General features: G+C 40.3%; 1 protein-coding gene across 3 annotated transcripts in view; it reads left to right on the forward strand.

Moving 5' to 3' along the window:
• The window catches only part of LOC308062777 (contactin-6-like), a 169137-nt gene continuing 156093 nt past the window's right edge, over positions 1–13044 (forward strand). For all 3 annotated transcript variants that reach the window (XM_080384700.1, XM_080384702.1, XM_080384701.1), the window contains exon 1: positions 1–13044. This exon is cut by the window's right edge. The gene's annotated coding sequence lies outside the window, so the exon portion shown is untranslated.

The following is a 13044-nucleotide window of genomic DNA, read 5'->3' on the forward strand; positions in this document are numbered from 1 at the left end:
GAAACCAAAACATGACAGGAGAGCAACGTCATCCATTACCTGTCCAACACCTCTCTTCAACATGCCAAAGCTAGACCTAAAATTGTAGTTGAAATAATTACACCTATCTATTGGCAATATAAATGTTTCGAGGAGGGAAAAAACCCACCAAACCATTAAATTGTGCTACACTGCAGTCAAGAACCATAACCCTGATAGCCCATGAGGGATTTCACCTCAGCCCAGGCAGGACATTAGGAGTATATTACCCAGGACACATAAAATAGATCGGATCAGTAATCAATAGAAAAGGAGAGGTAGTGTATTTAGTTGACAGATCATGGTAATAAGCACTCCAAGAAAAGTAGTGTTCTGTGTAATGACTGTAAGGGAAAAAAATTCTGACCTGAAACTAAATTCAAATGTAGGCTCGCAAATCTTCCTGGTGTCTCCAAGGTTATCACACTATCTAAACTGTGTGTGAGGAGGGAAGGCAGACAGACTGTTTCTGAGGAGTCACAATTCCCATTGTAACAACTTTTCCCTACTAGCCCTATTTCCCTTCAGAGCCCCCAAGCACCTCTTTGCACATGAGCTCCACGCCTGAGCTCCCCCACCACGTGGGATGTTACTGCCACCTCCCACATTCCTGCCTCCTGCGGGTTTAAGCTCTTGAAGGTAAGAGCTGCCCTTTGCTGTGTACGTGTACGCCACATCACGCCTCACATGATGCAGCCTTGCTTTCATTTACTGCCCTTGGGCACTGCTAGCACAAATAGCAAAAAAAACCCCAACAAAACAAAACCAAACAAAAAAAACCCTACGAGTGAAGCTGTATGTAAGGGCTATACATACATTCCCAGCACACAGATATAGCAGGACATGCTCTCACTGGTGCACCCAGGGCCAAGGAATGTTGACTACTGACCATGGCTAAACCCAAGTAAATGGCAAAACCCAAAAGTGTCTAGGATTAAAGCTTCAGCTATGGGCTCTGTGATTAGCATGTTGCGGTCTAAGGAAAGATAATAATTTTGCAGGGTTTTTGGGGAGGAAGAAAGGTATGCATGCTTTCAAGCGTGAAACCTGGGCTTAGACGTGAAGGGGCTTATAGATCCCCAAGTAGATATATTTAAAGAATTATTGAGATTATTGTATGGCAGATTATAACCAAAGGCAGTGAAATTAGTAAGAGCTCGCTGCGGGGTTTTGCCTCTAGATTTCATGACTGCCAGATCCTAATCTCAAGCACATGTTGTGCATTGGTTGTTACATGGGAAGTGCTGCTGCAATGCTGCCTGCATACCCATTAGCAACACTTTTTTCCTTCTTCTGAGATTCTCTGAGATATATTGCCCTTCTGAGATTAAAATCTAGACCTAAATCTTCAAAGCAATTACATAGACAAAAAGCAGCAGTCTCCTCCTGCCATACAACGTTCAGGGAGTAGAATTCGCCAGATCAGAAAGCGATGGTAGATTATCAACCCCGAGAAAAGGCATGATACCCTGCAGGAGTGATCAATACATGAACAAATATTCCTACCTTGATCTTGCTCCTCTATAAAGCTGTAGGTGTTTGTTGCAGATTTTAATGGAAAGAAAATTGGACAATATAGATTCCCCCCCTCCCCTGGGAAAAGGTGCATTTAAAGAACAAAAGCAAAACAAAGGAAGATTGGAAACAAGGAAATCCATGCTTTCAGCCTGTTGGTTTTTTTTTTTTTTTTCTTCCTTTGTTTGAAATAAAATGCTACTGATTTTTTAAGTTGCCTTGAATACTCTTTTTGGAAGGTTTACTGAAAAAAGGTATGAGTAATCAGGGAGAAAGAATCTGCTCTTGAGGTCTTCAATAACTGGATTTTTGGTATGTATTGTACCTGTTTACATTCTAATTATAGGAATAATATAAAAATGAATCAAGTGTTTTTACAGAGAAAATATTATTATGAATCAATCCCAAGTCACATTATTCTGCCTTTGTTCCCACATGCACTTAAACTAGTAATAGCACCCGTGATTTCTACATTGGTATTTATTACTTAAGGAAGGAGGCAAGATTTTTAAAACGACTGGTGTCATTGTGATTCTACAACCACCAATAAGCGAGGAAGTTTTTTTCCCACCACAAAAATACAATTTCAACCTAAATATGCACAGGGAGAAATTTTGCCTAACAATGTCAACAGAGCTGAGATTTCACTGAAAGGAGTCAATGAATGCCTCGTTTTCCAAGGTGGGCGTTCAATTATGATGGCAGAAATCAGCATATCCTCCTGCTTAACTCATGCATAAATTGTTCCGTGAATTTGGATATTTTTAAATTATAATTGCACATAGTAAGCAATGGGTAAACTGTGGTCTGCATACTATACTGCCTGTAATCTAACACAAAACAGGCTGGATCCTCAAACTTTTAAATATTTCTTGTTACTACTGACATGAATAGCAATCAGAGATACCTGGGAGGATAGGGACCAAAACCCTTGTAATCTGGGTAGAAAGTATGGGGTTTTTTTTACTATATTACAGAAGAAGAAACCGAGGAAACTTTTTTTTTTTTTTTTTTGTACAGTTTACCAAAGATTACAGAAGACAAGCAGGTCAGAAAAGGATTAAAATAGAAGAATTTTAGAGTCTTATCATGAGCCAGACTTCTTTTGTGCTGTTAAAAGCAAATCTACTGAGGTTAACAAAAAATGTTGTCTATGAAGTTTGCTTGATTTTAGACAGAAGTAATTAAATACTGCTGTACTTGTCTCAAGAAAAAATCCTTCTAAAGATCAAACATCTCATTTAAGATATAGAAGGGATTAAATACTATTGCAAAAATTCTCAGTAACTCTATTTGAAGCCATGAATTATGTATGTAGAAGGAGACCTATAGCAGAAATAAAACAAAAATCCCACCCAACTATAGGTGGCATTTGTAGTTTCAAGTGTAGAAGAATGCATCTCATACTGTGTACCATAGCACTTAGTTGTGACAAAGTTATATGATACTGCAACAATAAAAAGGGAAATTTAGATCCGCAGTAAAAGAATTGAAATGGATTTTCGTCTACCAGAGTCTTCAAAAAATCAGCCCTGTACACCATTTACACTAACAAGAAGGTTATTCCACATTGCAATAGACATTTTGATGTGCATATACATTATTTAACATTATTGAAAGGGAAATGATGCTTAGCTAGAGTAAAAACAAGATTGTACCTAAATCAATTCTTGAACGTCTATAGGAATTTGTTTATTGGTAACCTCTTATAACTTTCACTCTGTATTTTGTTCAATACTCATCAAGCGTTTTAAGCAGCTCCTAGTCTTTATGTAGGAGGAAATAATCACTGGGCTCACAGCAGACACATGAATTACATATTGTGACTGTAGTTCTTCCAAACCACTATGGGAAAACATTCAGTGGGTGGTTGAGTGTTGGTGGTTCATTGCCTGGTTACACTTTGCCCTTGTCATTTTGGAAAAAACCAAGAGCCTCCTAAAGACCTGGACCCAGCCAGGGTCCTTCCCCAAGCAATACAGCCCCTGGCTTGGCAAGCGGTCTTCTGCAGGGCAGCAGCTCTGGTTAGGGACGCTTCAGTTTAAAGCACGCTTCAGGTTGGATTGGAAAGGAAGGACAGCTTAGGAGCAAGCCGTTTTTTTTAGAAGACTCAAATTTATGTTTTCCTCCTCCCACAGATGCCTTTTACAAGCTTGGCCGATGTTATGGTACAACTATCGGGTGTCCAGCTATCAGGAAACAACCTGTGTGTCTGGGCAGAACTTGAGCTATTCAGTTTTTGCTCAGGATTACCAGATGCACCGAGGTGCACTAGTTTCAAGCAGCTGTCATAAGGTTTATATGGAAAGGGACAATGCTTCGTCTCCCTGAACGTTACCAAAGAGCAGCTTCAAATTGTTCCCTCTTGTTTTGTGCAGTTTATTCGGCCACGCAGGCAGGTGGGCACCTAAAACCTGCACCGTGATTCAGTCTTGGTTTCAGAGAGGTATAAACAGACCCATAGGCTTAGGAAAGTTTTAACACTAAACTCTGAGCTAGCCATGAAGCTTTGGTGATTTCAGGATCTGGCGGTGGTGGTGGTGGTGGTAAGCATTGCAGATGTGGGCAGAGGAGAAGGAGTCAGAGTCTTATGGTGGAACCAGCCCTTGGTTGCCCTGCGAGCCAGGTTTCTGCTGCAAAATTGCGACTGCAGCAGATCCCTATTTCACAGGCATGTTATGAAGATAAATACCCCTAAGAAGGTGTTGTGATATGTTCATGTAAGGAGTGTGTGGAATGCTGTCAGTAATTTTACTTGAATTAAAACTGGAGCTTAATTCCCTTTCCGAAGATTTGTATTTCTTGCAGTCTTTTTAAGGTTTCCAGAGGGAAAAGGAACTGAAGACTGTAAACCAAAAAGAAAGTCTTTAATCCTTTGATTAAACTTTTTTTTATATATATAACGGTGAGGACTATCACCTGAAAGGAAGGTTTTATTACTGAAATATCATTAGATACTATGACTGAGATACTTAGTATGTGCTATAAATTTCTCTTAACTACTGCTGATACTTAACTATAATCCACATCTAAACCTCACATCTAATCAGCCAACTAATCAACTTATTAATCAACATTTCCCAAGTAGTCTTGACCTCTCCAAGACCACAGCATTACCAACGACCCTGAAAGGCACTGATCTGAGATTTGAAAAGCCTAGGCAGTACGTAAGACTCCTATAGTTCAGATTTTTATTCAGTAGTTTGACCTTGAAACCTCTTGATTCATCATACTTGTCAGTGACATAATTAAGATCAAGTCCTGGGCATCTGGGGACCCTCTGGCAGTCTTGTCTCATTTTCACAAGAAGTCACCAGCGTGCAGCTGGCACAGCTGGCAGCTCTCTGTTAGCAGGGCGGTCCCCAAGGCCAACAGACCCGAGCACCAAGGGGTTTGCCACCATGGCTGACAACCATCGCCCTTCGCCCGGCGTCCCCCTGGCAGAGGACAGCAAATGCTGTGTTTGGTGTCCTACAGCCAGGCTACCCACAGGCAGCTGGACTTCAAGCCAACTACCTCCAAAGCAGCCTGTTTGATTCTGGGGACCGGGCCAGCTCCTGACAACCTGGGATCTGCAGCTCCCGAAAGGGGAACAGCCATCCTTGTCGAGCCATGTGGCGGACATAACTCAGCCCAGTTCGAAATCAAGCCAGATAAATTTGATTGCAAACAACATGCTTTTCACACCAGCGTCAATAGACACATTTATTTTTTTCCTGTGGGATTGAGAACAATAAAACCTATTCATGAAAACCACTTCAGGAACAATGTGACTCCGTATGTAAACGTCCCCTTTGATTAGCTGCAGCTGCAGATCTGTGGCACACTGTACTCACAACAGACTCCATCTCACTCCCTTAATGGGATGGCTTTACAGTCTTTAGTCCTGCCTGGTGCTAATTGCTGACCCCAACACAGGTCTGATGTTTAAGCAGACTTGTTACTCAGAAACTAGCGAAGGATAATGAATCTAATTCCACAAACACAGCAGTAAAACAGACACACATTTCCTCCCTCCTTCTGCCAATTCATATTCCAGGTTGGAGTGAATACCCTGGTATCTCCCATACCGGCGTTACTAGTTCTCACAAACAGCTAATTGTTCTCCAGTCCATCATTACTGTCAGTCAGACTGGGCTTTAACTTTGTGATTTTTCTCCCCAGCACTACACAGCAACAATGCCATTTCTGTCTTCAGCAGTGTTGAAACCAATAGATTTGATTCTGCTTTCAGATTTATTTTTTATCTCTGGTTTTCTACTAGTGCCAGAGGAAGTCTGAGTAGCTGAGAGACACAGGGCTTCCAGTGAAGGAAAGGGTGTGCTGCTTCAGTGCAAATCTGGCAATTCCCTTGTATTCACCAAGGCAACAGAGGGCATGCTGATCAACGCTAGCTAAAGCCTCTACACCAGGACCCCCTTAGCCATGACCTCCACAGTACTGACCTTTCCCAGAACAAGGTTTAAACTGTGGATGCTGATTACAGATATTTGTTACTAGAGATAGAGGAGTAAATCCATGACTGGTCATAATAATAGACAGTTTATCTTATATGCACACAAGTGTCTGTAAGGAGATCTGTTGCATCCTTTGCCCGTGACTTACGGAAGTATCGCTGGAGTGAGGCGGATCAGGAGAAGCTGGATGAGGGAGCTGCTGGTGTGGATGGCACCAGTTCACTACTGCAGCCAGGGCACCTTTTCACAGCTGTGACTCCACCTGCTCATTCTTACCTTTGGAAATCTTTGTTTCTCCTTCTGCATGTGAAACTACCGCTGCTACTACAACTAACATTTCTTTTCCCTTGCCATATACCATGCCTGAAGCCACGCTACCAGTCTCTTTGTTTAAAGACCAATTTGCTAGTGAAAGGTCGCAATAACCGCACTCTCTTTCCTGAGATAATTTTACTCCTACACTTCTTAATTTCATTCTTCACAAGACATCAGAAAGTGCAAATAAAGATCAAGCGTTTAAGTAAGGAAATTTACCCAATGATAGTCTGAGTGATCATTTTCCCCCAAGTTCAGTTATAGTAGTCTGATCTGCTCTTAATCAGGGATTTTGACATATGGGCACTACAGTGCCCTCTCTTGTTCTACCTCTCCCTGGTACCTTTAGACATCTCCTGTTGCTTAAGCAAGGGTAATATTAATAAATTAATTATTAGGAGAATATACATAGCTTCAAGGATTATGCACAAGCTATTAACAGTAATATGTAGAGGATAATATACGCTGTTTACTAGCTGAAATAACAATCAGGCTGATTTAGGTTATCAGCCCTCTCACAGCACAAGGCAAAATTAAAATGAGCTACTGGGAAGTTAATTTGAGATGTTTGCTGTTTCAATACAGTTTATACACCAAGATGAGAAAAACGGTGCAACAATTGCCATAAGCAAGTTGAAACAAATGGCATTAAGGGGATGGGTACAAGTAAACATAACATATAGATAAGATCTTGGTAAATTGTTCTTGTCTTTTCTTGTAAAAGTAGACTGAGGAGCTGCGAGATTTTGCATTGGTATAAATTGAATCAGTATAGTTGGGTTTAAGAATGGGTGATACCTCTTTGTGTAATTTCATGTCACAGTTGAAACACTTTTTTTATTGTAGACTGGTGCAGGGTTGACTCGCTCAAAATGTAAAGTTTCTTGAAATCATGTAGAAATCTGGGGAACAACTTCTAGGAATAGCAGCAACACAGGCTGAACGACAGCAAATCATTCTAGGATGTGAATCTTTTTGGATTTCAGTGCTCAATGTTGAAACCAAAAGGAAGGATCCAGAAAAAAAGCCCAGAAATAGAAAATATCCTATAAAAGGACCAAACACCCCTCATTTCCTTACAAGTGTTTTGCCTATTAGTTGCAACTGCAGTTTTATGGAAGCACCACTGCAATTTCTAAGTGAATGTTTCACCTAATTGTTTTATTCAGAACAGCCCTGTGTGTGGAAATGCAAAGCTACCCACAAGACAAGCTTTTATTTTATGCAGGTAACACAGCTAGGCTATAACCTTTCTGACATTTAGGGGGTTTGATCACCCGTGCTAAATACTTAACAAGCAGAGATTTGATTGTGTGGTATGAAGCCTGCATAATTTATTTTTAATAGTCTGATAAAATCCATTGCACAGTTGAAAGATGCATAAAGATTTGGATAGTGGAAAGGACCATCCATACAAAGATTTACACAAATGACTATATTATGGGAAGAGTGATGGGGTGTTAAACTGCTGGGAACCATTTGAATAACAGCATATTTCGAGAATGGGCTAAATACTGTCGTTTTAAGGAGTCCATGAAAATCAGATGGTCCCATATCTTTCTAAAAATACAACAGCATCTGACTCCAGTAAAGCAAAGACTGTCTCACTGGGTACAGCTCTTTGTAACATTTTCTTTCTATTTACATCAGCCCTGCTGAGTCTGTAAACATCTCTAAACAGAACAAACATGATGCTGGTTGACAACCATCGTTTCCCCTACCATTTTGGGTAGGCTCTGCATGAATAAAACCCTTCCTGAGCTGAGATTTGCCTTTTGCTAAGCCCTTGCCTTTGCCAGATTTATCCTTGTAGGCTTATATGCACCCCTGAAATATATTAGGGGTTTAAAATGGAAAGCCAGACTGATCCTTGATTACAGTACCTCTTATTACAGTTCTACAAGGCAACAGCAATAAGAAATTATCATCTGTGATACAAAAACTACCCTACGCAACTTCATTATAATCATAAGCGATGGTCTGTTTTAAGAGAGTGTAGTTTTAATTAAGCTGATCTTTGAGGGGGAAGTTGATGGGATTACATAAAGAGATCTCTTTTTCCTCATAATGAAGGTTGGTATAACTTTACAAAATTCAATTATTTCTTTCCGATGCTGCATAAGAAATATTTGGGGAACTACTGAAACAATTCTTAAAGCAAATTATACCACTGTCAGAAAACAAGAAATCAGTGTGTCAAAACACGAGGATATTTCTATACAAAGCATCTAGCAAGTGACTTCATACAGACGATCCCTGTCTGAATATTATATTCCTCTCGTTAATTTTATCTCCAACTAGAAAGAGAAATATTTTCTCTTTGCCATTTAAAATTAAAAAATAATAATCCAAATGAAAAATGTCTTCCAACATAATCCAAAGGATACAGCAAAATCTTATGTTTTAATTCATCTAAGCCTACTCAGTACTTTAAAAACCTAGGTACAGGTTTACTGCTTCTGAGATCCCCACATAACTACATTTTCTGCAGTAAAACCAGACCTATAAAATTCCATCCACTATCTCACGTATACATTTTTAATAAGTGGATTTTATCTACTAGTTACCTAAAGGAAGACCTAATATAACAGCAAGTGTTATACCACGGACACGCTACTGTTTATATTTCCAATTAGATCAAATGGTGTTAAAGCCAGAGATGCTCAAACATCAGCCTGGTGAGCCCTGGGGAAACCGGCTGGATGGATAAACATAGAGCTGGTTAAATTATTCCTTTACACTGATCTAATACCGTTGACATCAATGCCAAGCTTAAAATGAAGGAACAAGAGTAATAAGGAGGTAGCACAAGGAGCAATAGTACTTGAAGGCTTTTTGGTATATTCTTCTAACAGTAAACACAGCGCAGTCTAATCTGGCTGTAGTTTAGATGAACTGCCACAATATACATCTTTTTAAAAAGAACTTTTGTTTCCTCTTTTAGATGAAGATGGATACATGTTAAAGCTTACACCCAGCATTTTCTTCCAGTGCTGAAGTGCGCTGAGAAGGGAGACTAAAGCCTTTAAAGGATCCAATGATGATGCAGAAACAGCGAACACATTTTCTGGTTTTAATCCACTTTTTAATCTATATCTGCCTCTGTGGGAACTGTGATTATGATGCAGGATATATAAATTATAATTCCTAATACCTTAGCACTAACTAGAATACCAGGTCATTTAGCTGGTCAAGTGAATCTACATCAGCGCTCCTCTTTCTTTCATTTTTAATATTCTCTAACCTGTGTCTCTGTAATCAACAGTTATCTGCTTCCTTGCACTTGTGCCCCAGCTGGAAAGCAGGTAAGCAGATGCTTGGATTAATATCTTATCAGTGATGGATCCTTCCTTGCTGCAATTCATGCATATAGTTACCGATAACTTTCACTTCTTCAGCAAACTTTAACCTGGAAATCCTGGAAATCAAAGCACCATTACTACCCTTTTAGGAGGATACTAAACTTTTAGATTCCTAATGCAAATTAATAATATTATTATTGGTAAGGTTTTTTTCTTTTGTTTGTTTCAGGGTTTGGTTGTTGGTTTTGGTTTTGTTTTTGGTTTTGTTTTTTTTTTTTTTTTTTTTTTTGTATGTTTGTGTGAACAAGTAGGTTTTTAACCTACAATAAAGCAGATACAGAAATACATGGGAAGCCACATACTGGATACATCTAGTCAACTGAATGGGGTTCATCAACAGGTAGGACACGCTAGCATTACAAGTAATGTAGAACAATCCTATGCAATTTTGTTTTCTATCTCTAGGAAAAGGGCTTAATTGCCAGAACTTGTAAGGGAAAGGCAAAATGAGGGCTGCGTTCCTCAAGGCACACAGACGGACCCACTCAGGTTTCAAGACTGGCACAGCTGAAAGCTTTCTCTGAAACCAGCTCTAGGCAGGGCTGCAACATGCACATACCGGCACCCGAGCCAACACACCTGCTTTTCACCTGCTGCCCACCCTGTCACACGCAAGGCATTCGAGCAAGTTAGGGAATTACAGAAGTAACAGCTCCATGATACTACTGTCTATAAAAATAAAACCAAGAGAAGACACGAAGACACCCGTAAAGCTTTACCGCAGAACCAAGTAAGACACCCGCTGAAGTTACCAACTAAACTCCTTTTAATTTCGTGCCCACCCATGTGTGCACAGGCGTCACATCGACCCAGCACCATCCCCTGCTCACAGCCCCTAAAGCCATCAGTGCCCTGGCACAGCAGGGGGCTTGGGGAGTGCCACCCCCACCCCCCACAGCAGGTTGCTGAGCACTTTTCTCCCTCTTTCATGCTTCTTTGCACTAAACGGACTGGTCAGACCCCTACGGTTTGAGATTAGGATTGATGGGGCCTTAGAGAGGAGCTGAGATCCTGGCTCAGAGTCTTCTCCAGCACAGCTGGGGGTTGCTTTGTGTGGATATTAAGCCCTTATTATTTAGATATTCAAATAGTAAATTATTTTAAGCCTTGGCACCTGTATTTATATTTTCACTAGCTTTAATAATATTTGCACTTCTGACTTTAATTTTCTTTCACTCTAAGCATTAGTAACCCTCCTAACACATTAAAAACCAAGATAAAATAATGGATTTTCAAGTTACTCAAAGGTAAGTCTCATCTTATAGAAGATTTTATTTTTCTCAGGGAATGTGGAAAGTCAAGAATTACAGTCTTGATCTGAGTCCGTATGAAGCCAGCAGAACTCCACAGCCAGGGCTTCGCAGCTCCTGCTGACACTTTTCTCCACACGTTTTTGCATTTGTTAATTTTGATGTAGAGAGGGGGCCATTAGTGTTTTGACACAGACTGCACAGCTAGGTGTCTCAGGTTAGGCAGATTGGGCTGATAGTATTGCACAAGCTAAGTCACAGTAGTACCATGTGCTAGAACAGCCATTTTTCCAAAAAGCAGAAAAATTAAAGGCCGAATGGTGTCAGAGACAGCTTCCTTCTCTCTGCTGCCCTCAGCCCCTCCGAAAGGGGTGTGTGTTTTCAAATGTAAAATTGCTACAAACAAAAGAGAGGGGAAGAAGAATATCTGGCACAAGTGCATAATACATGTCATAGCTGGTGCAAGAAACGCCCGTGCAATGCGAAGCAGGAGTGGAGTAGGATTGCAGGACAACTGCTGAGGAAGAAATGGAGCAGGGAATCCTAACGTGGGTTGGCAGGAATCATACAACCTTCCCCCGGCTTTATTAATTCAAGGAGTAGCGCTCAGTATTACATCAGAAATTTCTTATGAACATTGTGATAATGACATGTAATCTGAAAATGGAAAATGTGATGAGGAAAAGTTAAGAAGGCCTACTAATTGTGCCAAAAATAATTTTTTATAAGATTCTATTGAATAGGATGGAGCATTGCCTGCTGACATTTTGTTTTCCCATGAGATCTGGAAGAAAACCTCTACGTGTTCACTACAAAAATAAAGTAATGATGCCAGAGTCACTGGGGACTTGCAGATGCATGAACACACATGGGAAAATATATGCATTGAAAACAACAGGTATTAGCTGGTGCTATAGGAGCTGCAGCAGCTTCATGAAAATAAAGTGACGTGGGTCACAAAGAGTGGCAGTGCCACCAGAAAACAACTTTCTGCTTGCACCAGAATGTCAGTCCAAAGAGATGTGTCTGCAGTGGGAATAGGTAACATCTGTGAGCACTTTTGCAAAACATGACCCCCGAAGAGCATGCCAAGTGTTAGATAAAAGAAAGCTGTGCTTGAAAGGAGCAACTTAGTGTGTAACTACATAAAGTTCTTTAAATGGAGAGGTTTTATGAATTATTCTACTTTAGTTTTCTGGGCTCCCTCTCACAGCTGATTGACTACTTCCAGCTGATAGCCATTATGTGACATCTAGTACCCTATACTTATAGCTGGTGATGTCTTTGTAGTCTTCTCCTCCACATAGCACTGGTGGTGGACATTGATCCACTACTATTTAGCAGAATTGTGAGGTGCAGTAATGAAAGTTCATTGTAATTCCCAGACTCCATTCTTCTAGTTTTCTGTCCCTTCAGAAAAATCAATGCAAAAAGTGACCCACTTATCTGATACTTCACACCCAGGAAGGTACAACCCTAAAAATCTGGAAACACACAACTTTTTTTCTCAGTTTTGTCTGGTTTGTTTTTAACAAGGTGGGGCAGGGGGGGGAAGCAACAAACACAACACAACAAACCACCACAGCCCCACACAAAACCCTGGAGAGAAAAAAAACCCACAAAACAGACAAGCAAGCCCCCCAATTGCTATGAATAGAAAATCATGCTATAGTTAGTCATGAAGCCATTCTGAGGCATTGAAAATATCACGAAGAACGCTGTAATTGTCTCGATAGCAAAGGCAGTTCAACAGTGGTTGCAGCTGGCTATGCGTTCAAAACAGACACCCACATTCAATCACACTACCAGTTATATCAAAAATAACTGTAATAAAAGCCTTTGTACTTATTTTTGCTTATACTTTTAAAATTTCCTTGTCCAATTATCTCCAAACGGGCCTGACATTTCAGTCCCAGGGTTATAGAGCTTCCAGTTCCATTATAGATAAGCTTACAGGTATTGATTTGAGCATTTCCCACTCTCAGTCAGAACCAGGTGTCTGTAGAGGACAAAAAGTTTTCAAATCCATTGCCATGTGGCAAAAGTGAAGCGGCATCAGAAAATAACACAGATCAGATGAAAGCATAGGAACCATTTAGGCTCTACGCCGAGCATTATTCATGGCTC

The sequence above is a fragment of the Falco punctatus genome (assembly GCF_963210335.1).
Source record: "Falco punctatus genome assembly, chromosome: 4".
NCBI classification, from domain to species: Eukaryota; Metazoa; Chordata; class Aves; order Falconiformes; family Falconidae; genus Falco; species Falco punctatus.